We start from the raw sequence: 14,089 nt of genomic DNA on the forward strand, positions 1-14,089 counted from the left end.
TCTTTTCATTGAAAGACGGAACTGTCCCCTCCGACTACACACAGAGCTCGATTCACTCCTGAAAGAGACTTATGTTTGTTTGAAGTGTCTGAATAACGTTCTTGTCTCTAAAATCTCCTGTGTATCTGTGCAACTCTGTGACCCAAGCGTGACAGCGTATGTGGATTTCACTTTCACCAAACAATAAATCTTTTAATTCTTGTGGATACACCTCTTCATTGGGAAGAAACACTACTTTTCTTGTTTGAAAATGGTTGTAAGTAGGGCGTGACATGCAAAAGTCACCGTCTCGCGGGACTTGCTTCCAAAGGTTGTAAGTATGACGTGACTTGACTGTCTTGCGAGACGTGAAAGTGTCTCTCTTCAAAAGATCATGTCTCGTCGCAGGATAAAAAGTCTTGTCTCGTCCCAACATTTTTTTTTATAATAGAGAGTTTTTGTATGTATAATAGTGTTGGATTGTTACTAAAATGTTGACGTTGGCATCTATTCCAGCTTTTGGACCTCACTAGAGAGACAGAGAGAGAGAGAGAGGTTGGGAGCATGCACTGATTACAGTGTGTTGCCAGACTCACCACACGATGAACCATTCAGATTGGAACATCGAGTGCAGCCATGCAACAGGTGACACCTCAGCACCACACTGGAACACTGTGAGTTATTTTTTACAGTGGTTGGAGTGCCAATCCTACCACCAACCCCCAACCCCTGAGTTTTCCCCTGCAATTTGGAGGACCCTGGTTGCATAGATAGATAGATAGATAGATAGATAGATAGATAGATAGATAGATAGATAGATAGATAGATAGATAGATAGATAGATAGATAGATGATTACTTTATTAATCCCAAGGGCAAATTCACAAATGAATGCAGATTAATGTCCGACTCTCAGCTCCGACTCTGTCTGTACCAGTGAATGAGCCAGATCTGGGACAAGAAGACCAACATGTGAATTGTCCGATTTGTCATTTTAAAGGTGGAAATCAAGAAAAAAATGTGCCTTTGTTACCAAATGCTTTGGAGAGCAATGCACAGGTGGTCCTCAGGTTACAATGTCTCGACATATGAAGTTTTGTGTTTACAATACAATACTCACTCCCATAAAAACGTAAAAAAAATTGAGACGTGTTTTGGTTTACATCGTTAGCGTCGTACTTACAGACTACGTGGGCGAACTAGTTTGGTTGCGCGCAACGGAAGAATACACAGTAATGAAGCGTATAAGTGAGGGAGTTGGCGAACTACATTGGCTGCGCGCGGATAAAGTGTTCCGTTTGTGTTGCTATGTTTGGCGACTTTTTGACCCTTATCATGGCTCCTAAACGAAAGTCAGAGTCTTCAGATGGCAGTGCTTCGAAGAAGAGGAAAGCCATCACGATGGAAATGAGATTAGACATTGTAAAGAGATCAGAAGGAATAAAGGTAAGGAATTTTTTTTACACTCATTTTTTGTCATTTTTTCTGTTACTGTGGCTTAGTTGTGTTTTTATGTTCTATATTATGATTTTGCAAATGTGTTAGGATAGGTGAGTGATTTATGCTAGGGTGTGTTCAGGTTACATCACTGTTGTAGGCACGGAACTGTGTCGTAACTGGAAGACCCCTTGTATATGCTTGATGGATCTCATTGTTGCGGTCATTTTTAAGTTGAATTTAATTGAATTTCATATGGGAGGGGCTATTTATTTATTTATTTATTTTTATTTATTTACTTTTATGGACTAATAGTATCGTCATGTGTAAAGAGCAGAGTGAAATTCTTACTTCCATGTCCAGACATGCAGTATGTTGCCACACTCTGGCTCCATGTTAAATAACAATATAAACTGCTCAGAAACATTAAAGGAACACTTTGAAAACACATCAGATCTCAATGAGAAGAAGACTTAGCTGCCAAAGGAAATCTCTGTGCTTAAACCTCTCGAGGTCATAACAGTCCTGCTTTGAAGTCACAGAGGACAGAGCAACGAGACTGCCATCATGGCAAAGATAAATGAGCACCAGTAGTGTGACTGTAGGCGGTGCAGGCGGAGTAGTTGCACTGGGGCCATGGGGCTGGGTGGCCCACGGAGACTGAATGTTGTTTATTATTATTGTGCTTCCATACTTGGCATCAGAATGAAAAGGTTAATGTTGTTCTCATTCCCACAGCTCCTCCCATCTATCTTCTAAACCCACTTCATTCTGAGCTCATAAGCCTTAATTATGGCTATTGAGCTTTTCTGTAAGCTTACAGTGCCCTCCATAATGTTTGGGACAAAGATTTTCAGCACCTGGAGATGTCAGTGAATGGCAGACTTCAAGCAGTCATTGCATGCTAGGGATATACAACAAAGACTTAAATATGATGGCTTTAATAGACCTGCCATTGCTGTGTCTCAAATATTATAGTGCCCTGAAATGGGAGCGGACCACACTGTAACCGATTTGTTTGCAAATCCCCTTATGAAAGTCTGCAATGTGCACTTTGATCACGTCTGAATTGTTTGATTTGTCATTTTAAAGTGGGAAATCAAGAAAAAGAATGTGCCTTTGTTACCAAACATCATGGAGAGGACTGTATATACTTGATGGACCTCATTGATGTTGTCATTTTTAACTTGAATTTCATATGGGAGGGGCTATGTATTTATTTATTTTTTTTTATAATACCATACATCAAATTTGAGTTATGCCACTGGCATGCATACTCCATCACAAGCAAAATTCTTCATTTGAACCCATCTCATATGCAACACACCAGTCCACATAACATAGGCCATTTCCTCAAAGCTTTGCTACTGTAAAACTGTTTTATGTGTGCCAAGATAAATTAGAACTGTAAATAGCCAGTGAACCTGGCAACTTCTTTCTCTTGTTTGTCCGTTATTGTGTAACAAGCTGAGGAAAAAAAAATTGTGTCAGGCCATTTTCTGGCCTTTACGAGTTTTTGACTAAATTGGAAGCAACAGAGGCTGGAGTCGCAGTATAAAACAGGCCCTGTCTCAATCATGGCTGTGCATTCAAGCAAGAGAAGGGCACACCGTCTATGACGTCATGCAGTATTTCTGGGGAAAACACTAAATTTAAAATCTTACAAAGTCAAGATAACCCCTGAGAACCTCTAAACGAAAGAGCTGCCTCTTCAGTGTTTTGTATTTGTCTGTTTCATGTCCCATCTTTTATGGACTAATAGTATTGTCATGTGTAAAGAGCAGAGTGAAATTCTTACTTCCATGTCCAGCCATGCAGTACGTTGCCACTCTGTGGCTCCATGTTAAATAACAATATAAACTGCTCAAAAAATGAAAGGAACACTTTTAAAACACATCAGAACTCTATGGGAAAAAAATCCTGTTGGCTATCTCTACTGCTATGGACTGGTATGGTGATGTGTTAGGAATGAAAGGATGCCACATCACTTGATGGAAATGAAAATGAATTCAAAGAGTAAAAGGGTAAAAATGATGTGGCAGGCTGGCAGGCGAATCCATTTGGTTGAAATTTCATTGCAGCAACTCCAAATCGTACGTAGTAGTTTGTATGGCCCCCCATATGCTTGTATGCATGCCTGACAACGTCCTAATGAGACGACGGATGGTGTCCTAAGAGATCTCCTCCCAGATCTGAACTAGGGCATCACTGAGCTACTGGACAGTCTGAGGTGTCCAATGGACCAAAACATAATGTCCCACCCAGAGGTGTTCTATTGGATTGAAGTCAAGTGAGTGAGTGTGGGGGCCAGTCAATGGGATCAATTCCTTCATCCTCTCGCCACATGAGGCCGGGCATTGTCGTGTACCAGGAGGAACCAGCATAGGGTCTGACAGTGGGTCCAAGGATTTCATCCCCATACCTAATTGCAGTTAAGGTGCCGTTGTCATACCCTGTAGAGGGTCTGTGCGACCCTCCATGGATATGCCTCCCCAGATATACCATCACTGACCCTCCACCAGACCGGTCATGCTGAACGATGTTACAGGCAGCATAACAATCTCCTCGGCTTCTCCAGACCCTTTCATGTCTTTCACATGTTCTCAGGGTGAACCTGCTCTCATCTGTGAAAAGCACAGGGTGCCAGTGGTGGACCTGCCAATTCTGGTATTCTATAGCAAATGCCAATTGAGCTCCATGGTGCCGGGTGGGCAGTGAGCACAGGGCCCACTAGAGGATGTCAGGCCCTCAGGTCCCCCAGCATGAAGTCTGTTTCTGATTGTTTGGTCAGAGACATTCACACCAGTGGCCTGCCTGCCTGCTGGAGGTCATTTTATAGGCTCTGGCAGTGCTCATCCTGTTCCTCCTTGCCCAGAGGAGCAGATACCGGTGGGTCCTGCTGATGGGTTAAAGACCTTCTACAAGGGGCCCTGTCCAGCTCTCCTAGAGTAACTGCCTGTCTTCTGAAATCTCCTTCATGCCCTTGAGACTGTGCTGGGAGACACAGCAAACCTTCTGGCAATGGCACGTATTGATGTCCTATCCTGGAGAAGTTGGACTACCTGTGCAACCTCTGTATGGTCCAGGTATCACCTCATGCTACCAGTAGTGACACTGACCGTAGCCAAATGCAAACGAGTGACAAAACAGACAAGGAGGGGAAAATGTCAGTGGCCTCCCTCCACCTGTTAAAGTATTCATTCCTGTTTTGGGGGTCGACTTATTGTTGCCCCTCTAGTGTACCAAAGCAGCTGAAACTGATGAACAACCCCCTCTGCTACTTAACTGACCAGATCAATAGCCCACAGTTTCACTGACTTGATGCTATACTCTCATTAAAAAGTGTTCCTTTACTTTTTTTGAGCAGTATATTTAAAGATGTCATTTTTTTCTAAATTAATAGAAAGCACAGGTCAGCTTATATACTTGTGACCCCTGTTTTTATGCTCCCATTACCTGAAATGTTGTGTAAAAAAAATAGAAAACCTCAATTCAGTCAGTCAGTCATTTTCCTACCTTCTTAGGCCTGAACATTGTCTTAGGGGGGTCTGCTGGAGCCTATCCCACCTAGCATAAAGTGCAGGGTTGGGACAAACCCCAGACAGGGCGTCAATCCATTAACAGGGAAAACACATACACACACACCGAAGGGTCAATTTAGGATCAACAGTTCACCTAACCTGTATATCCTTGGACTGTGGGGGTAAATCGGAGCACCAGGAGGAAACCCAGGCAGACACCAGGAGGCAGGACGTGGGACACAAACCATGGTCTCCTTACTGCAAGGCAGCAGTGCTACCACTGTACCATCATGGTGGTCTTCGTAAGGCTTGATGTGGGCTCATGCAATTGACACCAGCCATCATTCATCACCATTTACATCAGTTCCCTTAGTATTAGTCAATGACATGGTCAGTTTACAGACCTCCACTATCTTTCTTTGGTATTCCCAGTTTGCAGCTGCCCCACCATATTGACCATTGGGTGCACATCGTTGTCAGCCAGCCAGAGGATACAGTTGACATATGACAAGCCTGGTCTGCATAACTGTGGAGAACTTTTGGCCCACTCTTCTCTATAAAATTGCTCTAATTCAGCCACATTGGTAGATTTTCGACTATGAACTGCCCATTTAAGGTCCTGCCACAACATCTTAATGGGTTTAAGTCCAGACTTTGAGCAGATCACTCTAAAACTTTCATTTTGCTTTTGTTTAGTCATTCAGAAGTGAATATGTCCTGCTGCAAGACCCAAATGCACCTGAGCCCCAGGTCATGGACTGAGGACCAGACATTCTTCTTCACTACTTTCTGGTAGAGTGCTGAATTCATGCTTCCCTTAAATATAGTGAGTCTCATGGGCCATGATAGTAGCAAAGCATCCCCACACCATCCCATTCCCACCACTATATTTAATTGTGGGCATGATACTCTAATTGTGCATAGCAGTGTTAGCTTTATGTCAGATGTAACGAGACCCATGTCTTCCAAAAAAAGTTCAATTTGACTCAACAATCCATCAAGCATTATCCCAAAAGTTTTGGGGGTAATCAAGGAGTTCTTCTGAAAAATCCTAGATGAGACTTTATGTTCCTCTTGTTTAGCAAAGGTTTTCTTGTTGCATCTCTCCCATGGATACCATTTTTGCCCATTGTCTTTCCAATGGTGGAATCATGAACTCTGACATGACCCGAACTGGAAGAAGGTTGAAGTTCCTTAGATTATCATCTGGGTTCCCCTACAATTTCCTGCATGAGCTTGCTGCGGGCACATGGGGTAATTTTCCTGGGCCGGCCACTGTTGGACAGATTTACCACTGTTCCAGCTTTTCTCCATTTGGAGTCAATGGATGCTCTGATCGAGGCTCTCGAGAGACTGAGCTTGTGAGGGTCCTGATAAAAACCAGGATCTAGGCCTTTAATGACCTCTTAGACACGACCATCAGCAGTGTGTCTGTCTGCAGAGAGAGAGTCGACCTCGTCAAGAGGTTTACTTACCTCGGCAGTGACATTCATGTCTCTGGTGACTCTTCCTATAAAGTCAGTAGACGGATTGGGAGAGCATGGGGGGTCATGAGGACAAAGGTCCAAGTCTTTAGGGTCCTGTTTGTGAGACATGGATGCTATCCAGTGACCTGAGACAAAGACTGGACTCCTTCAGTATTGTGTCTCTTTGAAGAATCCTTGGGCACTGCTGGTTTGATTTTGTGTTGCTCATGGAGTTCCAAATGAGGCACTATGGCCATGCGGCGTGATTACGGCTCGCAGGATCCTCATTGTTGAGGACCCAAGTGTCTGGACCAGGCCAAGGGAAGGCCCACGTAACACCTGGCTGCAGCAGACAGAGGGTCATTTCCGGAGGGACTGGACTGCGTGTCTGCCTGGGGGGTGCCAACCAGGATCCCAAGCTGTTTCGTCATGTTGTGGGTGCTGCAATGCGCTGTACCAGTGCATGCTCCCCAACCAGACCTGACCTGAGGTGATGGCTTTGACGGTTGCTGGAAAGAGTCTTCAGGGTTTTAGAGACCATTTTGTAGCTGTTCTCTATTGACTTACTTCAAGAACTGTCTTTCTTAGGTTTCCTGGAATTATTATTATTTTGTTGTTTTTTTTGTTTGATAGAGCCATGGTGTGCTGGTATGCTGCTTGTGGAAACTTTTTAGCAAACTCCACATTGCTGGAAAGTGTCTGTTGAATTGATGTTTAGATTCAATAGGACTGGCAGCAATCAAGCTTGAGTGTTTCTAGTCTAATTTAACCCATCCATCCATCCATTTTCTACTGCTTATCCAGATACAGGTTGTGGGTGCAGCAGTCTAAGCAAAGATGCCCAAGTGTCTCTCTCAAATGCCCCGGTGAGAGGGTTGGGGGAGGACAGAATGACACCAAGGCACTCACAGGACAGCCAAGTGATAGAATCTCTCCAGGGTGTCCTGGGTCTGCTCCAAGATCTCCTCCTGGTTGGACATGTAAGAAACACAAACCCAGGGAGGTGTCCAGGAGGCATCTTAATCAGATGCCCAAACACCCTCAACTGGATCTTTTTGAAATGAAGGAACATCAGCTCTATTTTGAGCTCATTCTGAATATCCGCTCTTCTCATCCTGACTCTTAGACTCATTTCTAACATTTGTATCCATGATGTAGTATCCATAGGTCATGGCCATAGGTGGAGGTTGGAATGCAGATCTACCAGTAAATCAAGAGCATTGCCTTTCAACTCAACTCTCTCTTGCAATGTCTAATCTGCCTGTTGATCTTCCACTCCCTTCTTCACTCATGAACAAGGCCCGAAGATACTTACAATTTCTCTGCTTGAGGCAGGACCTCCTCATCCCCAACCCGGAAAGGGCACTCCATGTTGAGAACCATGATCTCGGATTTGGAAGCTGCTTCAAACTCAGCTGCAAACTTCCTCAGTGTATGCTGAAGGTCACAGCCCAATGAAGCCAGCAGGATCAAGTCATCATAATTTAAATTTGCTTCCAGTGGCGGACCTACATTTTAGGAGCCCTAAATCTTGAACTGTTATGGGGGTCCCTTTGCAACCAGAAACAAGCGGGTAGCCACTGTTATCTTCTTCAAGTGGGTTGTTCCATGACAAATCTTTTTTTTTTTTTTTTGCTTTGTGCTCTTCCCCACCTTAACCTATCATCTGTGGGGGACGAACAAAAGCATTAGATTCGTCAAAAATTTCGATCTCCAGTTTTCGACGGATCTCGATATTTTAGTGTCCTCTGATACCGAAAACATCAATATCTCAATGACAGGTGTGTGTGTCTGTGTGTCACAGTTTCTCGAGAACAGTCTACAGCTAAAACGGCAGGATGGAAAAATACCAAACTTGAAACTTAAGCCTGTTATGAGACGACGATCTGCTGATTCGTTTTTGAGCCAAATCAAGCAAGAGAGGAACCCTCAAATACCATCATTCTGCAATTAATTATGAATTATTCTCATCGATTGATATCGTAATGACCTATTTTATGATCAGAAAGATCAACATCAGAGGGGTAATTCATTGCAGAAACGTTAGAGAAGAGTTTGGGTAACTGGGTTCCTAGGGTGCAAAGCCTACACCATCATTCTGCAATTAATTATAAATTCTTCTTATCGATTGCTATCGTAATGAACTATTTTGTGATTAGAAAGATCAGAATCAGAGCGGTAAATAATTACTGAAATGTTAGAGAATAGTTTGGATAACTTGGTTCCTAGGGTGCAAAGAGCCTACTGACGCTCACGTCCAAATTTTTTAAAAATGTAACCACATCACCTCAGATTTTGATTAACACTGCAGTTACATTATTATTTTTGTTAAATGCCTCCTAATACAGTAGACACCCAAAATTTTTAAGCATTTTGGGGCCCCTCCAGGATTAAGGACCCCGAAGCTTAAGCTTTATTAATTTCATAGTAGATCTGCCTTTGTTTTTTTCATTTGTTGATTGAGTGACTTAGGGGGCAATTACTTTTTCACATGTGTGTTGCTCAAATTTTTTTCCTTCAGTACCTCAAACAATCATTTAAAAATGGTGCATCATGTTTACTCAGGTTGTCTTTAGTATTATAGAAAATATGTTTGAATTATTATGTGACACCGGGATTTAGCTCGCGCCATTTTCATTTTAATTTTCAGAGACATGTCCCCAAACCAAATACCCATCCTCTTATTAGGTAGTAAGAAAGAGGAAATAACTTATTAGAAAATAAGGAAATCAAGTATATATTTCTTTGTATTACATTTCATAAGTTACTAAATGTCAGGATAAATAACATTCTGAGTAAAATCTTTGGAGCTCCTTGATATTGGTTTTCCTTGACTCACAGTTTTCTCAATTTGAACTTTGACATTTTCAGGTTAAGGTGGTCTTGAGAAAGGAACATACAGTTGCTCACATGCATGGGTGTTGTAGTGGGGGGGGGGGGGTGTTAATGCTTACCCAGGGCCCACTGGAGGGGCGGGGCCTTGAAGCCTGGAATGAAAAGTAGGAAGGGGCCCACAGAGACTTCTTATGTGTAGAGCTCAGTGTTCTGTGCTGCACCCCTGCCACGTGAGAGAAGACAGGATTAGGTAGGTAAATTCCAACTTTTTGAAGAGTGTGTCACTGTGATTTGTTAGTTGTCACTTCAAATGCAACTTGTATAGGAAATTCTCATTGTTTATGTTGGTATAACGATTTGTTTGACTTTTAGCAAGTCCAGTAAGAAATCCCCAAATATGAGATTACGTTTAGTTGTGTAAAAATAAGTCTTGTTCCATTACATAATCATTTTTTCATATTGAAGTTCCGCAACCTATACATCCATCCATCCATCCATTATCCAACCCGCTATATCCTAACTACAGGGTCACGGTGGTCTGCTGGAGCCAATCCCAAAGAACATTCCATTGATTTTGTGACTTTCTCATCGCGCTAAGTATCATAGTTCGCTTGTGGTACCGATTTATTAGCATGAATCCGAGAGAAACTCACTGGGCTCCAGGGAGGGGGGCGGGGTCCTCCTCACTCACGTGTCTGCCTCGGGGCGTAACCTTAACTCCGCTTAGTTAGCAAACGAGAGAACTGCTTAACTATTGAGATCTTTTTTTTCTATAATTTTCTTGAACATTCCGGTTAATTTTGTGACTTCTCTCATTGCGCTAAGAATCATAGTTTGCTTGCAGGAGCGATATATTCGCACTAATCCGATACGGCGGCTGCAGGCCAAGGAGAAGGGGCAGCATGACGTCAGGAGTAAAGAGCTGGGCGGAGATCCTGAAGCGGATCTGGTTTCCCACAATCCTGTCTGTGGGAGGTAACTATAGACTGGAATCCTTTTGAGAAATCCATGTAGAAAACAGGGAAAATGTATAGTCAACACAAGCGATATTTGACCAGGAAATTGAAGAAGGTCCATAGGACATTGTTTGGATTCTTTGGTTTAGTTCACTTTATTCTTTTTCAGTAAACAAGAAGCTAGTGTGGCAACAACACAGTACAAATATGCTGCACTGGTAGGATTAGATAGATAGATAGATAGATAGATAGATAGATAGATAGATAGATAGATAGATAGATAGATAGATAGATAGATAGATAGATAGATAGATAGATATGAAAGGCACTATATAATAGATAGATAGATAGATAGATAGATAGATAGATAGATAGATAGATAGATAGATAGATAGATAGGAAAGGCACTGTATAATAGATAGATAGATAGATAGATAGATAGATAGATAGATAGATAGATAGATAGATAGATAGATAGATAGATAAGGCACTATATAATAGATAGATAGATAGATAGATAGATAGATAGATAGATAGATAGATAGATAGATAGATAGATAGATAGATAAGGCACTATATAATAGATAGATAGATAGATAGATAGATAGATAGATAGATAGATAGATAGATAGATAGATAGATAGATAGATAGATAGATAGATAGATTTACATCTTGCTTGAAGAAGAGGCCTGAGTTGCCCCGAAAACTTACATATTGTAATCTTTTTAGTTAGCTAATAAAAGGTGTCATTTTGCTTCACTTCTCACTACATCCATAATGGCTAACACAGTACAATACCCTCGTACTATAGATAGATATTTGAAAGGCATTATATAATAGATAGATAGATAGATAGATAGATAGATAGATAGATAGATAGATAGATAGATAGATAGATAGATAGATAGATAGATAGATAGATAGATAGATAGATAGATAGATGAGCCTCCTCACTGTCCTGTTTCACTAATACACCGGTGAAGCCGCAGGGGATGGCTAGTAGAGTAATAATGGCTCCCATTTTTAATTTAATTCGGTGTATGGGCATACCAGTTTGAGTGAGAGAACTGAGGAATTTGATAGAAAACTTGATCTGATTCTTCTCAGCCCCATCTTTTATTGATTCGGTTTTGCTGGAAAAATATTAATTATTGAGAACATATGTGGGTCAGACCCGTTTATGGTTGTGAGAGCAAAAAAAGTATTTATATTTCTGGCACTATAAGGGCTAGGGACTTGGGGCTGCCCTTAATCGATTCAGCAGGTATCTTGCTATATGTTCCCCTAAGATTTCATTCAATTTTTGCCTATGCAGACGTTCAGCGCAAAAACAGAACAAAACACGTGGCCGCCATTTTGAAAGTGGGGGATTGGGTCAGATAGGGGATAGACCCTTTATGGTTCTGACCGAAAATATTAAGAATTTTTTTAATCAAAATTCATAGGTCACTAGTCTAAAAATGAAAGCGCCTATTACGGACAAAGATCCTTCGCTTGTCTTTTATTACAGAGAAGATGATTAAGTACAAATAAAGGAAATCAGGAAGGAGGTCAATACATTTTCACGACACTGTACTTTCCGGAGACAGAAAGAGAAAATCGCAAAGCTTAAAAAGGAATGGTTTTCATGTACACATGATTAACTCAAATTGAGAAGTCAGTTGGAAAGAGGCTGGCATCCACTACAGCCCTGTAAGAGTGAAGTTCAAGACCCCCTTGATCTATGTTGTAAGGACGAGGTTACGTCATATAATACAAATAAAGTGGCATATCCTTTTCACGGATTAATGACTTCGGTGCATGAGCCTCTTGAGACAAATTAAACTATTGCGTGAATACCGAATTAAAGACAAACACTAATGGATCGATCTGTGGAAATCAGTGGAATTTTTTTTTATCCCTAACTGCCTCACTGGCGCTACAGGTTATTTTTGAGTCCATTAACTGTGAGCAGAAATAAACGCTTCGGTCCTCTGAGCCTCTGGTAGCTGGAGGCTTGGTTGCTATGGAAACTGTTTTTATGAATACCTCGAAAAGACAACAGAGCACGGCTAGTGACTCAGGCGACGACGTCAAAGCCGCTCATTACCCGATAACGTCGCAAGGTTTCAAATGTCAGGTATAATAAATATCCGATGCATACACTTACTCAGTTTTCAAAACTGCTATCTCGCGATGGTCGTTTTGATCATCTTTAAATTCCAGCATTTTTCACTGACATTGTAAATAAATACCAAAAAAGGCAAACGATCTGCTGGCGTTTGGGTACTAACGGCATATCAGCTGCAGGCACTACGCTTTATTGACATCTGAATGAACCTGCTAAACGAGGACCCGTTACTTGAAGACAGAGCGTTTGATATGTGTGTAGAATCTTTAATCTATTACAAATCTATCTATCTTCTGTCCTGCATGTGTAAAACTAGCCCTACCAATGTAGTATATTCGTACTGTATTGCTGTCACGGGACGTTTGATGTTGACAGGGAAAAGAATAAACGGATCTAAACTAAATTGACCCTTAATCGTCCTATGGATCTTCTTCGACTTCGCGGTCAAATATCGCCTGTGTCGACTGTGAATTTCCCCCCATTTTCTGCTTGGATTTCCCGCAGGGATTCCATACGGTTACCTCCCACTGACAGGATTGTGGGAAACCGGAGTCGCTTCGAGCGTCAGGCAGAAATCAGTCAGCTCGGCTCGATGCGCGGTCACGCACACATCCACTCTCACTCGCTCCCAGCAGGGTAATTATGAGACACCACCATCACCAGCTATACTAGCAGGCACGTCTGCAAAGATGGAAGAGAAGAAATGTGGATACGAGCGAGAACGTGCCACTCCCACAGAGAACGCAGGAATCGAACCCCAGTCCCTGGGTGCCGACGTCTGCACCTGTGCTTAACCAAAATTAAAGACTACATTAACTGTAATATCAGAATAAATGTAATAGGCCTTTTGAAGAGCTTGCACTTTAGTTCTGACACTTGACTCGCCCTTTCCTCCCGCAAGTACTCAAAGAGAACAACAGAACAAGCGCATGCGCAATGCTAGACAGCTAGCCAATGAAAAACATTGTTGAATACATAACAAAGATCGTTAGGAACCGCGCTATATAAGACAGATATGAAAGGAGATAAATAGGATTGACAAGCATGGCATTATAAAGGGTACATATATAGTTATGAAAAGTAGTAATAATTACACAGACAGATAAGAAAGACACTAAATACGTTTTCACCTAGGTTATCAAAAGTTAGGTAGATTAACAGATATGAAAATGAGTAAATAAGGTAGACATGAAAAGCACTATATAGCTTTGCACCCAAGTTACCAAACAGATAGATAGATAGATAGATAGATAGATAGATAGATAGATAGATAGATAGATAGATAGATAGATAGATAGATAGATAGAAAAGGCACTATAAAATAGACATGCCTGCCTGTATAGCTGGTGACATTTCAAAATTGCCTTGCTGGGAGTGAGTGAGAGTGGGTGTGTGCGTGACTACACATTCTCTGCCTGAAGCGGATCTGGTTTCCCACAATCCTGTCTGTGGGAGGTAACTATAGACTGGAATCCCTTTGGGAAATCCATGTAGAAAACAGGGAAAATGTATAGTCAACACAGGCGATATTTGACCGGGAAATCGAAGAAGATCCATAGGACATTGTTTGGATTCTTTGGTTTAGTTCACTTTATTCTTTTTCAGTAAACAAGAAGCTAGTGTGGCAACAACACAGTACAAATATGCTGCACTGGTAGGATTAGATAGATAGATAGATAGATAGATAGATAGATAGATAGATAGATAGATAGATAGATAGATAGATAGATAGATAGATAGGAAAGGCACTATATAATAGATAGATAGATAGATAGATAGATAGAT

Source organism: Erpetoichthys calabaricus, chromosome 15, assembly GCF_900747795.2.
Source record: "Erpetoichthys calabaricus chromosome 15, fErpCal1.3, whole genome shotgun sequence".
In the NCBI taxonomy this organism is placed as follows: Eukaryota; Metazoa; Chordata; class Cladistia; order Polypteriformes; family Polypteridae; genus Erpetoichthys; species Erpetoichthys calabaricus.